The 25,990-nt window shown below is 37.5% G+C and overlaps 1 pseudogene; it reads right to left on the bottom strand.

Annotated features, from left to right (window-relative positions):
• Positions 1–207: 207 nt before the first annotated feature.
• Positions 208–25,837, bottom strand: LOC147035786 (uncharacterized; annotated as a pseudogene).
• Between the last annotated feature and the right edge of the window lie 153 nt (positions 25,838–25,990).

Below are 25,990 nucleotides of genomic sequence, written 5' to 3'. Positions count from 1 at the left end.
TTTTCTCTACCTGTCTGGCGGTCAAACAATTTTGAAAGTAATTCCAAATAAGAAACTTTCTGTTTTTAGCGACATCATAAAGGGCACAAATAAAAGGTATGATTAACTAATTTAATGTGTTTGACAAGGTGGTGTAAACGATGGTGCATCGATGGCAGTAAACTTACAAATGTTTTTTTTTTCTTCTACAGCCTTTATAATCTTTATTTCATTTCAATTGAATTATACACTTGAACACAAGAACCCAAGAACACATGAACACCAATCACCTTCGTGGCATATTCAAAAACATATCGTTTTGCAGTACTTGGTCAAAATAGTGTATTACACAATTTTGTGTCATATTGACAAATCAAATTTGCCACTCATGCTCTCATAATTGCGAAATATTGAGATTCAAACAAAATAATTGCTCCGAGGAAATACAGATCGTGATCAGAAACGCAAAGCAAGAGTTTAAAAGACTCTCTCATGTCCTTTTCTTACGGCTGCAGGGAGTAAGGTGTTCTATGAACTCTCGAGTTTGTGATATATTAAATTTTCTACTTACTTTGGTCCTTCTTCTTCTTTGTTCATCACTTTTACAGTTCATTGAAAATGTGAAACATGACATGTGAATTAAATTGATTAATTCATTGATTTGTTTTATTAAATCACCGTTAACTCTTCCTTGTGAAAGTGAAGAACATTATTTTTTTCTCACAGATTCAACACCTATGGTTTTCAAAGTGTTATGACAATGATTTATGCCGTTGATGAAATCAACAGGAACTCCTCTATTCTTCCGAATATATCACTTGGATACATGATTTATGATTCTTGCTTTAACATGCATAAGACTCTCACTGTTGCACTCAGCTACCTTGGTCAGAAGTTCAGTGGATATCTTAAAGAAGATTGTCCTATTCATGCTGTGGTTGGAGAGTCTGGATCACAACATTCATTGACAATGGCTCGTTTCTTTGCTCTCTTTTTAATTCCACAAGTAACACTATTTTTTGAAAGAACTTTTTTTTTTTTACATTATGTTGATAGTGATTTATACTTTATTTTCCAGTATTATAGAGTTTTAGGCATTCAAGATTCTTACCATACATTGTTTTGATTCAGATAAGCTACTTTGCCTCATGTCGGTGCTTGAGTGATAAAAAACAATTTCCTTCATTTTTGCGAACCATGCCAAGTGATACATTCCAGTCAATTGCCATAGCGAGGATGGTTCGACATTTTGGCTGGGTTTACATCGGTACAATGCAGAATAATGATGACTATGGGAGAGAAGGTATTGCACAATTTATTGCTGAATCTGAGGATTATGGATTATGTTTTGCCTTTCAAGAAGTTCTGCCCAAAAAAGAGGATGTAAATGAAATAAAACATCTTGGTAAATCCCTTTTCGATCCCAGAGATTTTGAAAGAGATATTGTATCAGGAAGATTCCTCTCATTTTAAAAAGACAAAAGTAAATTGACAGCAGCAATAAATATAATTGCATTTTCAAGGAAAATTTTCTCAGCATATTCGCAAATTGTTGCAAATCGTATGCTGCATGCTTTTTCATAAATTGATGGAGCAGAGGAGTATCAAACATGTAAATCAACAAAATAAAAATTCTATTTGTTGTTCCATTCATCATTGAATAATATTGATGAACAATACATAACGACTACTGGATTACTCTTATTGAATGTAATGCTATTGAATATAATTTTATATTGATCAATTTTTTTTTGATCAAACAGGAGAGGAGATTGCAAACACTAAAGCAAAAGTTATGTTGGCTTTTACTTCTGCATCCGATTTTACACCAATCATAGGAGAAATGTTACGGAGAAATATCACAAAGAAGCAATGGATTGCAAGTGAAAGTTGGATCGATTCCTCTGTCATTTCAGCCCAGAATACAATCAATATGTTTGAAGGCACAATTGGTTTTGCTTTAAGTCGGGGATACATTCCAGGTCTACATGACTTCCTCATTAATCTACGACCAAGGCTTCTGAATGTGAATAAAGTTGCAAGTATTGAAGTAAAATTACCTAAACTTTATTTTCTAAATTATGATATCAGAACTAAAAATTGTTTTGTTCATGTGGAAGTGAAGGATCATTCAATTATATGCAAGAAATCAACAACATTTAAAAGACATGTTTATGGAGTTTCCAAGGAAATGACAAACAATGCAACAATTAGGGTTGTTGGCTTGTTCAACGTGAGTTTGTTATTAATCTATTGCTTACTCTCTGTATCAATCAAGCAGATAAATCAAGAAAATTTAAATGAAAAACAAATAATCAAAACGCTCACTCTTAATGAAACTGTTTTCATCATAACAAATCGCAAATCAACTGCTTCAGACATGCCACATTCCAAAACAAAGCTTGTATATGGGAAAGAAAAGGCATCAGTGAACATATTCTTGTTGGAATTTTGGGAGCAGACGTTTGGTTGCATGTGGAGTCCAAATGATGAGACTTCACAACTGTGCACAGGAAGTGAAAATTTGGAATTGGCTGACACGTTGCTAACTGATGTATCTCGTCTCCGAGTCACTTACAACACATACATGGCTGTGTATGCAATTGCCAAGGCTTTGCATAACCTTCTGTTCTGTGTAAAAATGAAAGGCATTTTATTCAATATTACTTGTGCAGATATTCCGAACTTTGAGCTATGGCAGGTGAGCATGCAGTTAGCTCAAACTGTTTTGTTTTGCTGTATTAATATGAAATTCCAGTTTGGGGATTGTTGCATGTGCTGGTGAAATCTGAGCTGCCAGTTTTCCCCTCACAAAAACTGAGTTTTCCAAAACGGATTGTAAAGTTTAATGTTGTTGTGCCTTCGTCTAGTTGTTGCTGTTATTTCTCATGCAATGCTTCATGTAAATTTGTGCATTGTTTGTGCTATATCTTGAGTTTATTTCATATTGTTGAAGGCCTGGCATGGCCTCCCATTGGATAGAAAGATTATTTGTCTCCACTTTCCTCATTTTACTTCCTTATTCCTGGGTATCTTACTTCTACCTCTTCAACAATATCCTATTTCCTCCTCGCATAATTTTATTTTAAAACATACCTTATTTTTCACTCCTTAATAATTCTCATTTCTATTTGAATGTTCTTCCCCTGACATCTAGTTCTACATTCCCCCTCCCACCCCCTCTTTTCATAATACAGTACTCCTGGGGCAGGGACAGAGTTGTATGCATTTATATGTATAGGAGAAAACCCATTTTTTATGGTTGTATGGGTCCTAGGCTTAAAAAAAATAAATTGGGTTCTCGCTCGAAATCCCTGTAGATTTTGCCCAGCTTGCCACAAAAGTTTCCCGTTGGGCAAGAAACCATACCGGTCATATCTCGGCCATTTCTTGAGCGATTTTGACCAAAAAATGTTTGGATATAATTTTTTGGGGCTGGGGAACACGAAAAAAGCAATATTTAGTCGATTTGAGAACTGGTTTACATGAAAGCGGCTCTGAAGCTCTTCCCAAGAAACCAAATCAGGTCCGAAATTTGTAATCCTCAATATCTCTTAGGTCATTTTATTATTTTAGATGATACGTTTTTGCTAAAAAATGAATACAGGTTTTACTGTTACACAACTGCCATATCACACAAATTTATTAAGTTTAACAACCACATCACAATGAATTTGTGTAAACTTCCACCATATCAGATCTAAAATGTATGGATTGTTGCAGGCATCATCTTGCAACTTCATGCACTTGCAGAAAGGGGTGCAGCCCACCTCCTCCATGCGGCATGGACATGTGGCTCGAGCACACTTGCCACAGTTACAGGTAACTGTCCACCACTTATTCAGTCTTGCAACCTGTGACTGGAACAAGGCAGTTGTTCTCTAGCTGATACCCAAAATGTAGTGGATCTATGATGCTGGGTTGGAAGAGGTGGATAATCGAGTATGTACCGAACAAGGCCTGCATTATGTGTGGAAGCAAACCCTCTGAGGTTGGAGGGAAATTTTGATGTGATGAGGCCTTGGTCTGATGATATATTTGGGCACGAAGGTGTGAGAAGAGCGAAAATTGGCTCATCTCACTTAACACCAGCACGAGGAATTTTTCAGCATCAGCCTTGGTCTCGGGTGTATTGTCATTTCTCTACCGAAATTTATAAGCAATTGGGTGGGCTGGGCTTTGAGAGCAGCTTTCTTGGTGCCTACTTTGCTCGTTGCATCACATCCAGTCAAGCAGTTCAAGGCAGGAAGGACATTGCAAACGTCTTGACCTTGACGTTCATGCAGAACGTGCAGTGGAATATGTCGCACAGTTTTGCCACCTCCACCTCGCATCCAGAGCTCGCTTAGTCCTGCTTCTTTCAAGGTAGGATAGTGGTAGAGTAGGGCCACAGAAACGTCAGTGTCGTTGGACAAAACTACATAGGTTTTGTAGCTTGCCATAGCACAGTCGATGCCGTGAAGAACCAGCCGCAAGTCTGCCTCGTCTAGCTGTGAGTACAATTCAGGAAGTACTGTTCTATTGTCTTTATACAAGGAAGTACATGGACAGTCGTCGCCCTGCATTGATAGCTGACCCACAACAGTAGGGTGCAGTAAGTAAGTCCTTGGCAAGAACAGAAACATGTTTGTAAATAAGCTGTTCCAGCATCATCTTGCTCTGTTGTGATGGCCAGAAGTTAGCCATCTGTGAGAGTGGAGACTCAGGGGTGATGTCAGTTAACACAATCGAAGGTGCAGTACTCCTTCTCTCATGTTATTGGTCTTTTATGGATGGCTCTCCAGTATAGATGTCAAAGAGGTAGTCACAGCGGCCATGTTTGTGGTAGATCACTAAAGACTTTTGCATGAGTGTGAGCAGGTCACCGAATGTCTTCAGCCCCTGAAGTGGTATGCAGCGGACCAGGGCCATGACGTCGATAATAAATGCAGAATTATCACGATGCCTATAATGCATATCAGCATCAGTCAGGACAAGCTAAAGCTCACGTATGAGCAGACTTTTCTCTGGGTGGGTCAAGTAGCCGTCGGTGTCAAATATCATGGGACTAGGTACAACATCATACTTGAGGAGCTCACTCGTGGTAATGAGTCTGTGTCGAGAATTATCAATAGACTTGTCTGTGATGTTGACTTGTCTCAGAGTTTGCTTTACAGTCGGCTTCGGATTGCTGTTCCTTATGCTGATCATTGTCTGGATGTTGCGACGACGGATCAGACTGTCTGGTCATACATTTCTCGTGATGAAGCGCTCTTGGTGAAAATGCTCATAAGCCTCTTTCCCAATGTCTGACGCATTCAGCAAATGACTTCTTACATGTTCAGGCATGCCTTGTTTGGTGACAAAGTTGTGAATCTTCTTTGGGCAATCAGGTGAGAAAGGAGACCCTCTTTCCTCATTAAAGCAGACACAGTTCTGGATTTTTTCTTCACTCTTGTTCGTGTAGGATTGGGATGATTCCTTGATGTACATAGCTTCTGATGTGTGTTCATGAATACCTGTAATTTCACGAAGCAAGTTGTTCACACCCATCATCTCGTGAAAGATCAGGTCCCATTGAGCAACAAATTGTTTCCGCTTGCAATGCCCAATGATGCTGTCACTCCATTTTGAGGAAAGATTTATTGTCTGCTCGAGCTTTTGGTCACCCCCCCAATTCTGTAATGACACCAGGCTTGTCTTTCACAGAGAAGGAGTGAGGTTCTGCAAAGTTCTCATACACCTCCTGAGGCAAGTTTCTGCAGTCTTCAAGGTAGACTGTCCCCCGGCGAAGGTAGTTTGTGCAGTCGCAGGTGGAAAATTCGTACAGTGCTCACTGCATGGCATCAAATGGAGGTCCCAAGAACCCTCTCTGTCGGCACGAAGAAGATCTAGGACCACCTGGAACCGAGACAAGTACTGGCACCAGAATTTGAAATTCCCGTGTTCCTTGACTCTTGACTCTATGAACTCATCAAGGTCACTCATCGGCTGAGTAGAAGAGGCTTTGAACTGATCAAGCAACTTCTTTCTGCACTCTCGAGCTCCAGATTTAATTGCACTGTGAAGGCTGGACAAAAGCTTAAATTCCCTGACCTACTTGTCAACTCCAGTGCTCTTGAAGAATTCCTTCAACAGTTGGCGTTGCATCGCTTCGGCCAGGATCTTTTGAGCATCAAGCCACCGAGCGTAATGGCCCGCATTAAAAATTGAGGTCTGGATTACAGATGGCCCGTAGATACCTGTCTCAAGCCATACATGCTCTGCACCACTTCCTGCGATGCTCCTGCCACAGCACTTCAGCAAGTTTTTTCGCAGTGTGGAACATCCCTAAACACAAGACGATGCACTTGAACTCCTCTGGTCTCCGAAGCTGTATCATTTTTGCTATACTGTACACCTTCTCATCGGCATGGAGTGGAATACACGATTCTACCAGTTGAGAACACGGGGACTTGATGTTATTCATCTCCATGTATACAACTTCCCCGTTGTTGATGTCTTGTGGCACCATGGGCGTAAATGCAACTTGCTTGAGTGGGACATTATCATCCATCAAAACCCCATTGCTTGTGCTCCACGATCGCATAGTTTGAGTTGTCGGATATACCAAGTCCGCCATGTGGCTATCACTGACTTCCAAGTTAAGTCTGCTTCTGGCCCAAGCCATATCGGATAGTCGCTTGTCCCGCCTAGTGTCATCGTAGACTGCTGGTTGATCGTGGCCTCTGTAGGATGTGGGTCGGTCATACTTTTTCAGATTTTCTCCAAATTATTGTAGCTGCTGACATGGCAATACTTCCTTTAGGACTTTCGGACCATGAACTACAGATGTGTCAGAGTGCTTGGGTTTGGATAAGACGGCCTTTGGCTTATGCTGGTAGAGGACACACACCGTATCATGTTCAGATGAATTTGCTCCTTCGTGGTCCCAGTTGTCCATTGCTGCTGATGTGAAGTTCCCTGGGTCAAAATGGGCTGGCATCTTCATGTCCGCTTCATTTTGGTTGACAGTGAATGCGGCCATGTCATGCTGGTACCGGCTGAGTTCAGTGTAGCTCATGGCCAGCACCTGTCGATTCAGAGAGGTGACAACGATTTTGCTACCACGTCCTAGACTGTGGGCAAACTCGGCATTCAATACAGACATTGGTGTTCTTTTCTGCCAGAATTGTGAATGTAGAACATGTGCTGGAATATGGTCTGTATTTTCCGATATTGCTGGACTGAAAGAGAACCAACTTTGCGTGGCACCTCTTCCTCCTCCTGGTCAACATCATCGACATCTTCATGCATGTCACTTGTTATTACTTGGTCAGCTGTGGCCCTGTATGTGGCTGGATTGAAATTAAACAAATGGTCATAAAACTGCAGGATGGGCTCTGGGATATTCATCTTTGACCAGGCTTGCTTCAAATCTTTGGCATCACAGAAGTGATCATCTAAGTCGAAGTCGTAGTTGTGCAAGCATGCTCTGAAATGAGCTGCTACAAATTGCATGGGATTCACTGATTGGCTACGCTCAGCAAGTACATTTGCCTCATTACCCAGCACATAGAATACCATGAGACATTTTCTTGCAGAATTTAAGTAAGCAAAGTCTATCAGGTCGTTGAATTTCTTGTGGAGGAGGACCTCCACATCCCTATTCTGGACATTACCTTTACCTCCTAGGCGAGTGTTCATCTGGTCTCGAATAGTAGAAAGTTTATAACCCTTACCAGCACTCAGACCCGTCTCAATCTCGTCAACGATCTCATTCCACACCCGCTGCTTGGCATTGAGTTGTACAGGGGCACTAAGAGTTCTGGAGCATTCATACTGCTAAATATATTTGCACATGCACTGATTGTGATAATAAATATCAGCCCCATACAGAGCATGTTCGTCTTGAAGGTCACAAGTTTGACGGGAAACATCATCCTGGAAGTAGATGGTCGCATCTAGGAATATCTTTGCTCGGTTGCTCTCGCAGATTCGATATTTGGTGGTCACGGTTGACTCACTTGTTGCCACATATGACGCATGTATACAGATAGTACACAGTGGCACGACCAGGTGCTACGCAAGCCGGTGTTCGCATGCTGTTTGACTGTGAATGAGTTGTAGTAGGTGTTGGTGACTGGGTTGACGCATCATCACCAGAGGGCACAGATTGCTTAAATACTTCTTTCTGCTTCTCCTTAAGCTTGGCAATTTTGGTGCTATTTGTTCAGCCCTTGTAGCATGCATTTGTGACATGATAATTAAATAGAGCACCAGGCGTCAACTTCTTCAACCTTGTGAGCACCGCATCTTGTCGTGTCTCACGTGCGGATATAATCTGATTGCACCCATGTTGTGTACACACCAGCTTGTCTTGAGTGTACTCTTGGCAAATAATACAAAGCTCCTCATGAAACTCCAATACAACATCAGTCGCAGTGCTAACATTGACCGCTTCCATCATGATGTTAGTCAGTTCCAATCTGAAATGGAAAGAGAGATAAAAACGGGTTAAAAAATATCTTAAAAAACATTGACAAGTGACAATTACGAATATATCAAAGCTAGTGATGGTAGTAGGTACCTATAGTCCTATAAACATGGTTTGATTCCTTTGATTGACATTGGTATCACTTGATAGAGACTCCATATCGAATTTTTATTGCTGTAAACGTGTTCCTCAGCCCAAAAAACTTGTACTTTTTTTTTTGGTCAAAATCGCTCAAGAAATGGCCGAGATATGAACGGTATGGTTTCTCGCCCAAAGGGCAACTTTTGGGGCAAGCTGGGCAAAATCTATAGGGATTTCGAGCGAGAACCCAATTATATTTTTCAGCCGAGAACCGAAACTACCATATAAAAATGGGTTTTCCCCTATACATATAAATGCATGTAAATCAGGCCCAGCCCCTAGAGTAATATATAACAATGACACATTATCCTTATACATTGATTTAAAATTATTATAGTAATAGTCATACATTAACGACTTTGACAAGACCAGAATTGATGTTCCTATTTAAATAAGTTATCCATTTCAATACTCTCTTTTTTCAAATGAATAGCAGAAAAGTTCTCTGAAAACACCTCCGCTTGCTCAAAACTTGGTCTATTGATTAACTTTGAAGCCTGTTTCCAAGATGAAGCAAGTCTTATGTTTTGTCAATTCATAACATTTTCCAGTCTTTCCAAATACAGCATTATTCATTGATTTATAAAAGACCTTCTCCAAGTCTGTTTTTGCTTCTGGTATCCTTTTTGTAATAAAATAATTGTAATAATGATTTCATTTTTGTAATAATACTTTTTGTATTAAAACTTCTTTAACCAATGACTGATTAAATTTCAAAATCCTATGAATTTTCCTCATGCTCAACCCAGCAGATTAATATTGCTTCAAGTTCCTTTGATGCAAAACATAACTTTCTTTATCATTTAATGTAGTAAGGACTTTTTCTGTAGATTTACCTTTTATATTAAATGACTGTTGGTAATCACTGAACAATTCTTTTCTTGGACTTTATTTATCAGGGGCATAAGTTAGGTCTTCAGGTTTGTTAAGGCCTGGTCACACCTTGACGTTTTACCCAACGTATGCCGATTTTTGAATTGTTTTTTTTCTAAAACGCTGGCACACGTTGAATACGTTATGGGTAAGTTTTGATAACATTGAGAGCACGCTGAAAAACACTGCCATACGTCGTTGTACGTTGGCTTTAAACGTTGTACTTTTCGGTTGTCCTCAAATTTTTTCATGCTTGAAATTTCACGACGTATGCCGGCGTATGACTCACACGTTCCGCTACGCTGGCCACAGGTTGTATGCACGGTCTGCGATCGTTGACAGACGTCAACACATGCTACTTGTAAGTTAATCATAAGTTGAGACACGCCGAGGTAATGTTTAGCGCACCCGAAACTTATTTCTAACCTATGATTAACGTGTTGTTGGCACGTTACGCGATCGTTGCCACACATCGACAGACGTTACTTTTAAGTTACTCATAGGCTGAAAGACGTCGGTATAATGGATCGTCCTTGCGTCAGCGTCCACGGCCACGGCCAGGACACTTATTTGCAGCATTCTTCAAACTTTTCTTCGGCATGACGAGGATGTTCACACTTCGATGTCTAGCTTGGCTATGATTCCAATTGTCCATCGGCAGCGTCTATTTAAAATGTCGAGTTTGAGCGTTTTAACACGTTCAGACGAAACGCTTCAAATTTGCAAACCCCAGTGTCAAAAAACAAAGGCGAGTGACAGCAATTTAAATCGTTCATTGTAAACAATGAAAATAGCTGAGTGGTACCGTTTAAAAGTCGTTGAGTGTAAAAAAAATCCAATTGTTGAGCGCAAGCGTCTACTTTCAACAGTGGAGATGCAGCCATTTAAATCGTTGAGTTTATCATTTAAATCGTTAAATCGTTAAATGCAAGGACGATCCATCATAACGCACACCCTCCCCCTCACACTCACCTACTACTGCCAACATAAACAAACTACTACTAATACTAATACAGATACTGATACTGTTACTGCTGTCATGGACATCGACTCAAAAAGGACTCGAAAACACTGTTGGGTTCCCCTTTTATGAGCAGCATTTTTATATACCAATTCCCAAAACCGCTGGGAACACGTCTTTATATGGCAGTTGTAAGCTAGAAACACGTTAATTTATTTTTTTTGTCGACCGGAAGACGTCATTGGAATACGTCTACATACGTCGATGTGTGTTGGGACTACGTAAAGAATTGGTTCAAAGCACGTCAAACATAAGTTAGAAATAAGTTTCGCGTAAAAAGACATTACCGCGACGTGTTTCGACTTATGAGTAGCTTATAAGTAGCCTTTGTGGACGTGTGTAAGCGTCCACATATCGTGTGTACAACCTATCCCCATCGCATGCGGAATGTGTGTCATACGCCGAGTACGTCGTAAAATTTTGAACATGTTCAAAATTTATTGACGTACTCTACTTACTACGACGTATGATAGCGTACTTTAGCATTCTACTCACGTATACCAAACTTACTCATACCGTATTTGACGTGCCCCAACGTTTTCGACACATTTTTCTTAGGTCGGCATACGCTGGCAAGATCGCCAAGGTGTGACCGCGATGTTGACACTTCCATTTCTACGGCAGTTATGATTCGAATCGTTGTGCGTCAGCCTTTTAATAAGCTACGTCACGACTTCGTCGGCGATGCTGCAACATGCTATGCCTAAGTTACACTATCGTTGGGCATCAGTTGTGTAGGCCGACGACAGGTTCAGCATTCGTTGGTATAAGTTATCTATAACACAACGAAACGTTCTGTGTCCGTTACCAATGCGTTATACATAAGACCAAGTCACTATGAATACGTCCGAATCTTAAAAAAAAACCATCAAAAGTTCAATGTAAGCCAGCGTTTTAGATACATTTTAATACGTTGCCATCGCTGGCTAAAACGTCAAGGTGTGACCGGGCCTTTATGAAGTTCTTCTGGATATTTTAAATCAACCTCAAAATAATATCCAACTTCAGCTTCATCCAATTATTTTTGAGAGGAGACAACAATGTCTTGTAAAACTTTTTCATAATGTTTTTCTTTAACCCATTTAAGTTTTCCATAAGGTAAAGATTGAGACATAGCCCACCCATACAAATTTCTAGCATCATAATACATCAGGTAAGAGTTGTCCTCATTCTTATTATAATCAGGAAGATATTTGTTATTTGCTTTAGCATATCTCATGGAACATACTTGAGATATTCATCCTCATTTAGCCTTCTCTATCATTAAAAGCATATCTCTATCACAAATTAATTCCAAATTCTATTTTGTCATTTATTAACATCGCACTCCAAGCCAAACCCGGGGTTGTGCAATCGTGAGCGGGGTCCAATCCATTTTATTACGACAGACTGTTCTAAAAGTAAGAAACACATCAGCCAAAAACAATACCACAGTTTTAAGAAACAAATCATGATATTCTCCGAGATTCTTTTGATTAAACTTCTCCCAAACCTTTTTAGCTTGTGCATAATCTCTATCAGAAATATGAGATTTATTCAATTTGCAAAATAAACTTTCCCTTGAAGGAAGTTGTGTTTCTTTAAACCTCTCAAATGAATCCATATTGTCATTTGGATATATTCCCTTTTGTGATAAGAGATCAATCTCTTCTTGATATGAGAAATGTGATTTTACATTCGGTAAGTTTTTAATATTTGATGTTAAGTTAGATAATGGACTTGCCATAATCTTGTATGTGTAAAGAAATCTGATATGGGTTATGGGGATGTATGAATTGTTTTTGTGAATGAGATGTATTTTTGATCTGTGTGAGGAATGGCAGAAATATCTCCAGATGTCTTTGAAAGTTCATTTATAAATAGATATGTGTCATAGTGAGCGTTGTGAAGAAAGACAGGAATAAAGTTTGGGGGCTTGTATTTAAGATTACAATGGGAATGAGCTGGACCTCTATATTTTCCAGTAAGATGACAATGATCCCAAACTTTGACCTCTCCCTCAATTTTCTCCAAACAAATATGACAGATACTGTTCTTTCTAAATTCATTTTTCTCTCCCTTTGTAAATGACATAATTTATAGGTTTTAACCATTTTTTCTCTTCATCTTATACAGTCTTTTTCCAATCGTCTTACAAACTCTTCTGAGACATCTTCTTCTCTATGAAGTTCTCACTTGTTGAATTCATCACCAACAGATGATTTGATATTATAACAGAAACCACAAGGAGTTTGTTTTTGATATTTATTTGTGTATGATATATTTGGATTTGGATAAACAGAATCTATCTTTTCCAGGATACTTTCAAAATCAGCATATATATCACAATCGGATGTTTTATAGATTTGAGAAAATCTTTGAATGATATGTTTGAACCTGCTTTTGGTAAATTGATTACGGTTGAACTAAGATTACTGCAATATTTCGAATGTTGATTTAATCGTTCTTTTGTAGGAAAGGAGTTAAGACATCTCTTCCAAGGATACGTGTTACATTTTCTCTTGTATAGTTGTGATTTGGTTAATCTTGATAAATTTTTGATGAAAGCATAATGTGATTTTTTCTTTTGAAGTAAAGTAGAGAAGCTCAATGTGTTTTCATCATTTTTATAGTTGTTTTTAATTTTTAATATCTGAACTTTATTTGTATCTGCCAATCCGTATGCATGAACAGATAGATTATTCATTTTCCCAAATTTAGGAATATCTCTTAATGACATTGGAAACTTTAAATCTTTAACATTTAATGTATTTTCGTATTTCTTATAATGTCAACCCTTTCAAGTTTCCATTGTGGAGGATGTAAGTGAGCAAGAACAGACAATAGAGAACATTTATTATCTTTGTTTTGAATATTAACAACCGCTTTCATAAGTTTTATCTCTTTTGTTAAATCAATATAAGAAGAAGCTTGAAGAGCATCTGATTTTAAAATTTGTATATCTAAAAAGAATATTTTTGGAACAGCAAATCCACTACCAACTTCAGTGTTATCAACATCTTGTTATTGTCTCTGTAGTTCATCGTAAACATCACATCTTACAAAACCTTGAAATGATGAGATAAATTGAGGGTTTGTCCTCATATAGGGAGTTTTTTCATCACCTTCTCTTTCCATATTAAATTTTACTCCATTATAAAACTTAAAAGTTTTCATTTCACTTAATCTGTTTTTAATTATAGTTTCAATACTTTGTTTAACCATATCAACAGCTTCAATGATTGAAGATGGTCCAGGTTCCAGAAGGAGAAACAATCATATTTTTATATGTCCTTTAAATGCCCCATCAATGTTTTCAATGGAGAATTTTGTGGCACCTTCCCTTTCTTCATTGTTATTGTGTTTGCTTGATTGAAGGTGTTTTTCATTAAAAAAAATTAAGAATATCATTATCACATCTATCACAATGTTTTGTTTCTTGGTCAAGTGGAGATATTTGCCTGAAAAGATTGAATGTGTTTGTTAGTTTGAAGGAGTTTTTTTATAATATTTATATTCATGATTACAAATGTCACAGTCCGTTGTATTCACCATATTTATATAAAAAAATATTTGCTTAAAATAAATTTTTCTTGATGAAATTTCCATTTATTTTATCGTATCGGTGAATCTGTGCTTAAAACCATTTTATCCTCCAACTTTTTTCACTTCATAAATACAATGTATGTAGACACAAAACACAGGTTTCAATCAATCTCTTCAGTTGTAAAAGATACTGAGAAATATGTCTTGGATGTAAAATGGAATAATGATAAATGTAACAACGATTGGATAAAAACAATTATGGTGAATAATATGAGTTCTTAAATTTCCTTCAGTAGAAGGGATTTAATACATCTGGAAGAATATCAATCAATGTATCTCGGACAAAAGTTTCTCCTCTCCTTCTCGCAATATATTCAAAACTATAAAAAGCAATGAAACAAGAAAAAGTATCAAAAAAGAAAAACATTATGGATGAAGCATTGGAAAGAAAATATAAGACTATATGCACAGAAAAGATAAGACTATCTGCACAGCAAAACTTATTTTTTTCAACAACCCGAAAGATGTAAATCCTGATAAAATAAAGGATGTTAGTATATCAGGTGAAATGACATTTCGTTCAATAGTCGTCAAGAACCATTTTAAAATTATCATCAATATAAAAATGCCGAGGTTGAATCTCTTAATGAAAAAAAGTATTTAGATATGGATGGTAATGTTTTTTTCCACTAATTAAATATGAGTCATTATTCAAGTGAAGATTTTGAAGATTATGAGAGTGATGATGGTATCTCTGTTGGAACAGAATACAGTTATGATACCAAGAGTTTCTGTTCAAATGATAGTTATGAAAGTAGTTTTATAGATGATTGTGAAAGCACCATTGAAAGTACCAAAGATGAATTGTATTTGAAGTAAAGTTTTCCTTTATAAATATGAAAAGATTGCTTTTGCTGCTCAGAATAAATTTCTAATAGATGAAATTAGTTGGTATATTAGTGAATATATTCTTAATATTAAAACAGAAGAGATTTTGAATAGAAGACTGAACTCAAAAAAACCATTCAATGTAACATACCTTAAAAGAAGGTGCCAACACGTTAAACTGAACAAAACCACTTACACTTACAATTACACGTGGAAATTGGGTGTGTTGGAAGGAAAGCCACGATACCTGTTGCTCATTTAAAAAAAACAGATGGTGATACTGCTACTGATAAGAATAATGCATTGAGTAATAATGCTAAGGTGAAACGACTTCACGTTTCTCTCGATGGAACATTTTATCCACGAGACAGATTGGAAATTAATTTGGATAAAAAGGATTATGCTGAAGCATACAAGTCTTTCGAAATGGTGTGTGAAAGCAATGGAAATAAAAAACACATTTTGGATATGACAGCATTTAAAAGTCTGAATACAATCTATGTGATTGACCTGAGTGCTCAAAACGAAATTATAAAGTCCAATCGAGTGGATACTTCCCCATACATTGAAAGAGGAGAGAGTGAAGAAGTTGATACATATTGTTTCCTTTTGGAAGAAACAGAATTACAGCTTAATACAGATAATGGTGTTATGATTTGTCTCACATAATTTTTAGATGAATAAATGAGTTGTAAAGTGCCAACTGGGGTATATTTTAATCAAATCAATCTTCATAAACTATCATCTTGTCTTCAAAATCAAAAGCCTTGTATGATTCATGTTAATACAATTCAGAGAAAAGGTGCAGTAAGAATTGATGTTTTGCTCACAAGAGAACAGGTGAAAATCTTGAACAATACTGGCTCACTTAAAATTAAAATATCAAAACCAATGTTGAAGAAATATTTAATAAGAGAGACGAGTGGAGGATTTGTCCCACTTCTAATTCCTTTATTTGCTCTTTTAAGTGTGGCTGGAGCATTGGCGGGTTTCAGCAGCAGTTGAAAACTGCCAACAAAGGGAAGGCTTAACTCCGGGCTCAAAAAGTGTTGGAAAGACATATCAAAAGAGTTGGAGAAACTAATTAGTGGAAGTGGTGTCAATGTAGATTTCCTGAAAAACTTGAGTCTTCCCGATAAAGCGAGATTGTTTGTTGGAGATATGCTTTCTTCCATCGCACAAGCGAGTGTAAAATTAACAAAAAGTGGGAATTGATTATATCTTCTAATAAATAAATGAGCATTGATGAGTGGTTCAAATAATTTGGAAGGAATACAACATCAAATTTAGAACTTATCAAATATTGCAAGAAATTCAAAATTCATCATGTGCTTATTTGTATGAGAGATTATTTACCCAGCTTGTCTAAACATACAAAGAATACTATTATGAACTTACAATATAATCATTGGAACGGTTAATATTGGGTTTGTCATTTTAATGGAAAAGACAAATATTATTTTGATAGTTATGGTCTTCCAATATCTTTTGAAGTAAAACAATTCTTACAGAATGGTGTTTATCAAACATTTCAAGTCAAATAATTAAATTCCAAGTGTTGTGGTCAATTATGTCTGTATGTGTTATTTCAACTCAACAAAAATAATAAGATGATTAAAAATAAGAATCAGGATATTTTTATGACATTATTTTTTAATCTAACATAAATGACTTATGTTGGAAAAGATGGTTCTATATTTGGTGTATCCCAAGAACTGGATATTGATTTATCAAATTATTACACAAAGGCACCGGCGAAACGACAGAAATATAGTATCGCAAAAAATATTAATAGAAAAATGCTTATAAATTAATAAATTATCCAAGCCCGATTGACGCAAATGACTTTGTGAGATTAAGTGATTTATCACAATATTTATCCTTAAATAAAATGACAGATTTTGTTAAACAAGTAGAATTTACAACCACAACAATTGGTTCAACAAACCATACACCTTTTCTTATTAAATTCAATTATCAGCTTGGTATTTAATTTTATAAAGAAGGAAGTATAGTTAATATTAGAATAGAGAAATGGAGGTATAATGTGTGTGATTTAGGATATAATTGGTCTTTCTCATAAAACATAGAAGACCTACATGATTTTTATCAGTCTCCTAAAGAAGAATATTATCATCTTGGTAAGAATCAGGAGATATGTTGAAGCACAATTAGCAAACAACAAATACACGATTTCAGGAATAGGAAATTATATGATGGTGAAGCAAAAGTTTATATGACAAAAAAGGAAGGAAATTGGATAATGATACAAAGTCGAGGAATGCAAACTGATTTAATAACAGGAAGATGGTGTGGTATTACATGTCATCATATTAGTCTGTCATATATTTCTGACACCTAAATGACAGCAAAACGGCTTCACGAAAATCATAATTTTTGCATTCAAAGATACCTACAAGAAAAGGGTTTTATATTTTACTTTCTTTATGAATTGCAACATAGACCCGGGCATTTTTCAATTAAGAACTGGCCTTACACTGATATAAAAAACCCACAATAGAGATTTGATTAAAATATTCAATAAAAATGAACTTCTAAAGGTGATGAAATATATAACTCTTTTAGAAATCATCAACAAATCTTATTGGTTTCCTGTTATGACAAAAGATAATTGTGGATTCAAGAGTATCACAGAATCAAGATGAATATGTATATATATATATATATATATATATATATATATATATATATATATATATATATATATATATATATATATATATATATATATATATATATATATATATATAATATGGAAACCAGTGAGATTATAAAAAGATCAAAGGTATGACAGAAAATAATCAATCTCAATGCACTAAGGAGGAAAACAAAGAATTGGCAAGTCTATTGGAAATATGTGCATCAAAAATATTCACATCGATTTCAGGGAGAAGATTTAAATGAGAAAGTGTAGATAAAGAAGAGACAGAAGGAAAAGATTATATTATTGAAGACGTTGGTGGAATTAACTTTGAATAAAGTTTTACATTTTTTTTCTTAAATAAATGGAGGAGAGAGAGAAGTCAGAAGTCACTGCTCTTTCTGTCTTCTACCTTCTCCTCTCCAGCCTCGCCCTCCCTGCTCTCTCTGTGATTTGTCCCCACCACATTTCCGCAGGGCGCTAAACGTCAGCCAAAAACACCCTTCTGGTAAAACAACCAAAATCACGAATCACTGCTCACCTTCGCTCTTTCATGCCTCTTTTTCCCTGCCTTTGGAATAAACTCCCTCACTCTATTCAATCATATTCTTCCCTCCAGGCCTTCAAAACCGCTGTTCAACAACATCTCTTGTCATCTCCCATCCAAATCCTCAATCTTTTCTACTCCCGATAATCCACCCAAGACCATGACCTTCAATTCCCTGCTTTATTTCCTGAAAGTCCCTTTAATGTCCCCATGTTCCCCACCCCATCGCTCTCCCTTCCACAGAACTCCTAATGTCTCTGTTCCCCACTTATTTGTCCTTCCCACTCATACCCCTCTTGTCTCCTGCCCCCCCCCCCGCCCCTTGCTGTGCATTGTGTGTTCACTCTCATATGAGCCGCGACAAGGTATACCATAAAAAAAACCCTTATTCATTTGATGAGTAGATATGCATGGGTTGTTCCTTTGAAAAACAGAACAGGTAATACTCTTATGTTGGCTTTCCAACAGATATTCAATAAAAGCAAGAGAAAACCTAAAAAATTGTGGACTTCTGAGGGTACAGAGTTAGACAACAAAAAATTTATCAATTTTCTTAAAAATAACAACATTAGAGAGACTAGATAAAAAAAAATTAACTCAACTCGGTTCTCAACAATGGTTATCTTTAATTCAGGACATTGTAGATAAGTACAATGATATGATTCATATCTCAATGAAAATTAAACCATCAGATTTATTTACAAAATTTAAATATGGAAATAGATTAACGTCAGTTAACCTTAGTTCAAAGTTATTGATATAGTAAGAATATCCAGGTGGAAATCTCATTTTGAAAAAGGTTATACCAAGCGATGGACAAATGAACTTTTTAAAATTGATGATGTCATCATTTCAGTTCCTTGGACTTATAAATTTTGTGATTTAATGGGGGAAGAGATTTTAGGTTCATTTTATTCACAGGAATTACAAGAGACAAAGATGAATTGAAAAAAACCCTTGGACTTACAAATTATGTGATTTAAAGAGGGAAGAGATTTTAGGTTAATTTCATTCACAGGAATTACAAAACAGAAAGATAAAATGAAAAAATATTTTTCGACTCCACCCCTTTTTAACTCCGCTCCTTTTTGACTCCACCCATGCAAGCCGCACCCACCACGCAAACCTCACCCTCAAAAGCCACATACATGCAAACCCCACCCACCCACACAAGCCTGACCCACACAAGCTCCACCCATGCAAACCCCACTCATAAAAGCCACATCCCCACAAGCCACACCCACGCAAACCCCACCCACCCACACAAGCCCCATCCGCACAAGCTCCACTCATGCAAACCCCACTAACAAAAGTCACATCCACACAAGCCCCATCCACACAAACCCCACCCTCACACAAGCCCCACCCACATAAACCCCTCCCACCCACACAAGCCCCACCCACACAACCTCCACCAACACAAGCCCCACCCAAATAACCTCCACCCACACAAGCCCCACCCCTGTGTGCCCCCAACTTTGACCCACACCCAACTCATCCCATCCCCCACCCTTCCCCACACACACACTGGGTGGGGAGGAGAGAGGGATGAGGGGGTGGTGGATCATTGGGGGAGCACACCTTCCCCCCAACCCTCACCCTAACCCTCCCCCAAACCCTCTACCCCCCCCCCTTTTCACATCTTCTTTCTTCTTTTTTTGTAATTAAGAATTAAATAATTGTAATCAAAGCATATATAATGAAACAAGATTAAAAACATTGAACAAAATCTTCTTTCACAGCAGTTTGATGGTTTTTGATTTTGAAACTCGGTCAACATATTCTGTTCAAAACAAAGAGGGAAGAACAATTAGGGTATATAAAGATGATTATATCATGATATTAATAAAATAATAAATATAACATTTACCTCCAGAAGATTGAGTTTTGTGCCAGGTTCATCCAGACAGGTGTTTAAAGTGAAAAATAAAATATAAAAATAATAATGAGTCAACTCAAGAGAGATAGAGACAGGGACATAGAGACAGAGGGAGAGAGAGACAGAGGGATAGACAAAGACATAGACAAAGACAAAGTCAAAAAGAGAGAGAGAGGGGGGGAGAGAGAGAGAGAGAGACAAAAAGAGACAGACACATACAGACACAGAGAGACACACAGAAACACACAGATGCACAGAGACACAAAGAAAGAGACAGAGGGATAATTTCTCACCTTTGACTCGACTCATTCATGGTCAGAGGACGTGAGAGGACTTCTTTCCAACCAACAATAATGTCATTGAATTCTCTTCTAAACGATTGAATATCTTTAAGGAAGTCATTCATTTTTTGCCATTCCTCATGCCAAATAATAAATAATTCAAAGTTGTTTTTGTTTGCTTTGAGCGAAACTTTGTTCTATTAGTGTTCTGATTATTTCAAATATAACCATGAGAGACATCGGCACAAAATACTTCCTCATTTCCATGGCACGACTGTACTCTTAAAGGCACTTCCCAATTTTACAGAACCGAAGGAGGGATAGTGAACTTTCCTTTGTTTCGGGCTTGAAGAGATAAAGTGATTATTAAAAGAAAATTAAGTTATTCCCTAAAGTTGAACATGGACAAATATGCGTTCGTTCTCTCTTTGAGTGGAATTAAAATATGAAAGGGAAGAAGTACTTTAATCAGTAAGTCTCAATCTTACATTGTCTCAATTTTACATTTGCTTGTATGGGAGGGAATAGCAGGGGAGGAAATGAGTCTGCCATGTTGAGCTTTTGGGGCTTGGGTCAGAACGTTTTTCCCTTTTCCCCCATTCTTTTGAATGAGCGTCCCAGAAACCCCATTTATCATCTACGATGGAGACACATGTTTATTACTGCAGCAGGTGTATGACTGGGACAGGTAGTTAAAAATTGGAGTGTCCAGTGTGGCAAACGCTGCTCGCTCAGGCTGTCCTCACACAGCCGACACACCAAAAAGGGTTGCAGGAGTTGAGCGTGTGCTAACGAAAAACTGTCACATTATGCTGGTTGATGTGGTCTCCAATTGAACATTAGCGATGGTTCAGCACACCATATCATTCACAACGTGCTGGGATTCCGTAAAATATCTGCAAGGTGGGTGCCTCGACAACTCACAACCGAAATGAAAGAACTCCACTTTTAAACTTCCTGTCCCAGTCGCACACCTGCTGCAGCGATGAAGATGTGTCACCATATTGCATTTTCATTCTGCAATGAATTTCACTCGGATTTACACCCTAACTTCCCAAGAAACAGATGACAGAACGTTTCTTCTCCTTGGTGCATGCTTCTCGGGGGAGCCACCATCTAGGAACTGCCCAACTGACATCACACGCTCAATGTTGCCAGATCAAAACAGGCCAAAAATGACTCTTACCCATTGATATAACATATGTTGTCTACAACTACACACATTACATTCTCAAATTTATATTTCCATTTAAGGTTACTTATTGACTGCCCCTCGTAAATAGTATTGCTTTCATCGTATTTCATAATGCATAAGTAGTACATAAATAATACTTAATGATGGGATTCTCTGGGAAACCCCATAATTGTATGACTCACTTTTAATGAGTCGACATAGTGTATTGAAATTTTAATATGATTGGTTGTTGAAAAGATAGAACGTGGTACGTACTGTATATGTCACATTTCATCCACTGAAATTACTGAGGAAGTTATTCATCTCTATTTAGTCATTAATTGTCCAATGCCCTTTTCATATTTGGAAGCAATTTTTGGAAGTATGGAGGAAAGTGAAAATAATTGACCATGATCAGATTTTTTCATACATTTTGAATGTAAATGTTAAAAGGAAACAGCACCAATCATGTGTTGAGAAGATTTTTGAGAATATTCTGGATGCTTGTGCATTTTTGATGCTATAGAGATCAGGATGTTGTATTTCACAAGATTGAGATGTTATACCAGCAAATATTCAGCAGTTATCTTGAGTGAAAAATCCTCCTGCACCAATCCCATAAAACAATTTGCTTGAAATTTTAAACAATGTTCTCAAAAATCTGCAATGTGTTATATTTTGATATTTAAAGGAAAGATTTGGAGAAACTGTCACATCAATTATTATGTGTATGTTCTTGCTTTATTGTAAGCAACCAAAGAATTTCTTGTCAAAATTGTCATATTGTTCAATACTTTTCAATAAACATCAGAGAATAGTAATCTCATTGTTTTAATAAGAATATTATTAATCCATGTTAATGTACTCATATTTGGATATATCAATTCTGGCTTTGAATAAACTATTTGGTACTATTCAATTGGTGATTTCCAGGCAGGAGATTGCAACAAAACAAACACATGATCACTGTCAGATTAAAGGTTTAGCCAGAGTGTGCTCTCTACTACTTTGGATCGTTGATAAATGTGAAAAATCCTGCAGTGTTTTCAAAGAAAAGTAGATGACTTATCGCCAACACACGATCAAAATGTTTGCCCTTTCATGCATAACATTCAGGTGTGAGAGAGAGAGAGATAGATAGAGATAGAGATAGAGATAGAGATAGAGATAGAGATAGAGATAGAGATAGAGATAGAGATAGAGATAGAGATAGAGAGAGAGAGAAAGAAAAAAGAAAGAATAGGTGGATTGGAGGGGAACACTTAAACCACCAAATGAGAGAGTTGGGTTTGGCATTGTTAATGTAGGAAATAAAGATCATGGTTCAGGATTCAGGATTGAGGATGACATGAGGGGACATTGCACTGCCTGCATGAAGCTCTGGAGGGAAGAGAGGGAACAACGGCTTCTGAAAGGCGATTCCTTTCAAAGGAAAAGAGTTTGCTTTATATTTCCGTTCATATGAAATTAACAAACAAAACATGGAATTGATTTTCACACTTATTGTTTATACATCTTTGTATCTTCACAAAGATGGAGGTACAAAGGTTTTTTTCCTTTTTTCTTGGTTTATATTGTTTTTTTTTTCTCCCGAAAAGATGTCAATGGTACTGTTTTTGTGATTCCTGAACATTTTAGTAATATAACCGTTAATCGTATTATATTTATACTTATGTTGATTGAAACTTTATCTCAGAAGATGTCACATATGCCTTATGTTTTATGCATGTTGATGTGTGCATCTTCACCAATGATTTCATTCACACAAGTTTTAGCTTTTGTTTTATCTCAGGAATGTTGAATTTATCAACAACCTCGGTGATTTGGTGAAGTTTGATGAAAATGGAGATCCATCTGGAAACTCGTATGAATTGATTAACTGGCAATTAGATGAGAATGGTCAAGTGCAGTTGAAAGTTGTTGGTGATTTTAAGTCATCGGGTCCTCCAGAGAAGCAACTCCACATTACCAACAACATGATATTGTGGAATGATGGAACACACAAGGAAAGTACTTCTTTAGCAGTCTGTGATATGCATTTATATTGTTACAGGGAAGGGCAACGGTGGTGTGTGTGCCATCCAAAACTAGAATGTGTTGAGAATAGTATGGACAATGTGCTCGAGTAAGTTAAATTTACAACTGTAATAGGGAAACATCAGAGTTAAATTGTAGCCTATGTAATGTATTGATCCAGTTGCCATTTACATGACCAACCATGCACTTCGGTCTGAATAACGTTTTTCAACGGTTTCTGTCTCTTTTCAGCCCACATTTTCAAAATCCAGTTGATGCCACCCTGGTACCATTGGGCAATTTGAGATAGTCAAGATGGCCACAAAAATGACTTCTATTTGGTGGAAATATATAGAAATTGTGATGGTTTTGCTGTTACGCCAATCTGAAATCTGTTTTAAATTTTGTGAATTAGTATATAATGTTGCGTTTATGTTTACACGTGATTTTGGTAGCAGATAGATATGGCCAGCTGCATTATCAAGTGTCGGAAGATGGACGAAGTGCTCTGAATCTCTGGGCCAAAAAAGAATCCAAATGATCATTGCTGCCAGCAAGCAACAGGATGACCGTTTGCACTCGGAGTTAGAAGAACAACTGTGAGAGAATCCAGAGTTGACAGTCAACTGTCACAGGTCTTGTGTTTCATCATACACATTGGCTCAACATATTGCTCAATATCGGAAGAAGCAAGGACTAAGTGAATTTTCTGAAACTCTTCAAACTTGAGGATTTTGAATTCAAGCAATACTGCATCTTCTCTGGCCAATTAAGTTTTCCTCAATTGCCAAAATATCCTCAACGATGGTGGGTGGTTTACCATTGTAGCACTGCTAATCGACCGGGTCAGCTCTCCATCTAGGACCGTATTCTCCAGCAATGTGATGCATGGAGCGACAAGTGGGCTAAAGATGTTCTTATCAGGGTATCAGCTGCTCCCTCAGATCTACATGTGGTGGATGCACAATATCATAAAGAGTGCCACAAAGCTTTCTTCATTGAGTGCAGTGACAAAGCAGCTCATTCAGCTGCTGCCTCACAATCTGTACCAAATGAAAATCCATCTCTCACCAAAGTTATTGAGCCAAGATATAAACAGCACACCAGTGTATGGAACTCCATTGAACTTAACCAAATTTTCCTTGGAGGATCAGAGGACATGAACGTCATGCCGACCCTTTCACCTCGACAGTTGGAAATGAAATTGAGCTTGCAATTTGGCATTGATCTGCTTGCCATGCAAATCAATGGTTGTGCAAGTTAGCTTTGCTTTTGGCACTCTGATCCTTTCCACATAAATACCGATGTCCTGGACGAGGATGAAGACAATGATGCTGAACATTTGGGTGAGCAGATCAGGTCAGAAGTGAAGTCAATTCCAATTCAAATAATTATGACAGCAGCTTCACATAAGCATTTACCATTGAGAGGACCAGCAAGCCATTGTTGTCTTTCAGAGCTAAGATTGTGTCTGGTGGTGTAATTACAAAGCTATCACTTAGTTTGGATCAGTCAACCAGTACCATATTGTCAAATGGTTTAGTGAGACATCCCTTGGACTAGCAGTGAAATGACACCATCGCTTTTGATTGAAAGACGTCGTTGAAATGTTGCATGAGCATGGATATACTGTAACCTATAACGTGGTATTGTGCTTCAGAAAAATCTGTTTCCAAGCATCTGGGTACTCAGACTTTCACAACTGAGGACTGTTAGAGTAGGAGTAGGACTGCAAGGCTCCCGAAAGGATAGAAGTTGTTGCCTGGAGCTGCAGCTCTGATGCACCATGTTGACAAAAAAGAACTGTCACTGTTCTTCAGCTAAATTATCATGCACAACATCGTGCAAGTGTGAAGCAGAGAAAATGTGCCAAAATCTTGTGCCAAAATGACCATATGATCAAGCCTGAAAATGGAACAGAAGATGAAGATGAAGACGAAGACTGTAACGTGTGGAGGATGATACCTAACCTGTTTGGAGCATATATTTAGACTTTAAAAAGCACATTTCTGTGTGGGTTAATAGTGAAACAATTGCAATTTCTGTATAGTTCCATCAAATAGCAGCCATCTTGCTGGCCATCTTGAATATCTCAAATTGCCCAACGGTGCCAGAGTGGAATAAACTGGACTTCAAAAATATAGGGTGAAATGAGACAGAAATTGTTGAAAAACGCCAGTCGGACCGAAGTGCATGGTTGTCACCCAGGCAGTGGAATATATGGATTGAGGAGGCAATGAACATCCACAATAAAGCAGTCTAGGGTAAGGATGTCTTGTGTACAACCTCATGTCTTCAGGCATGACCAAGTAGAAGGCCTCAAGAGAGTCACAAGAGACACATAAAAGCACTACTTGTGTTTGCCCATATTGGGGAAAATTCCACTGTTGCTTCATGGTGGACCAGGCACCCGCTAGTGTCGTGAGCTGCAAAGGATCCTGGATGAGGTCTGACAAATTACAGGATCAGCCGTGTGCTGGAAGGCGAGCCCAAAGGAATAAAAGCTGCATCTGCATGGACACAGAAGATATATCTTTCTTCTCCCAGCT

The sequence above is a fragment of the Eptatretus burgeri genome, chromosome 1 (genome assembly GCF_056783735.1).
Source record: "Eptatretus burgeri isolate ZD-2024b chromosome 1, Ebu_testis_v1, whole genome shotgun sequence".
Classification (NCBI taxonomy): Eukaryota; Metazoa; Chordata; class Myxini; order Myxiniformes; family Myxinidae; genus Eptatretus; species Eptatretus burgeri.
The sequence above is the reverse complement of the archived record's forward strand: the minus strand, read 5'-3'. Positions and strand labels throughout refer to the sequence as shown.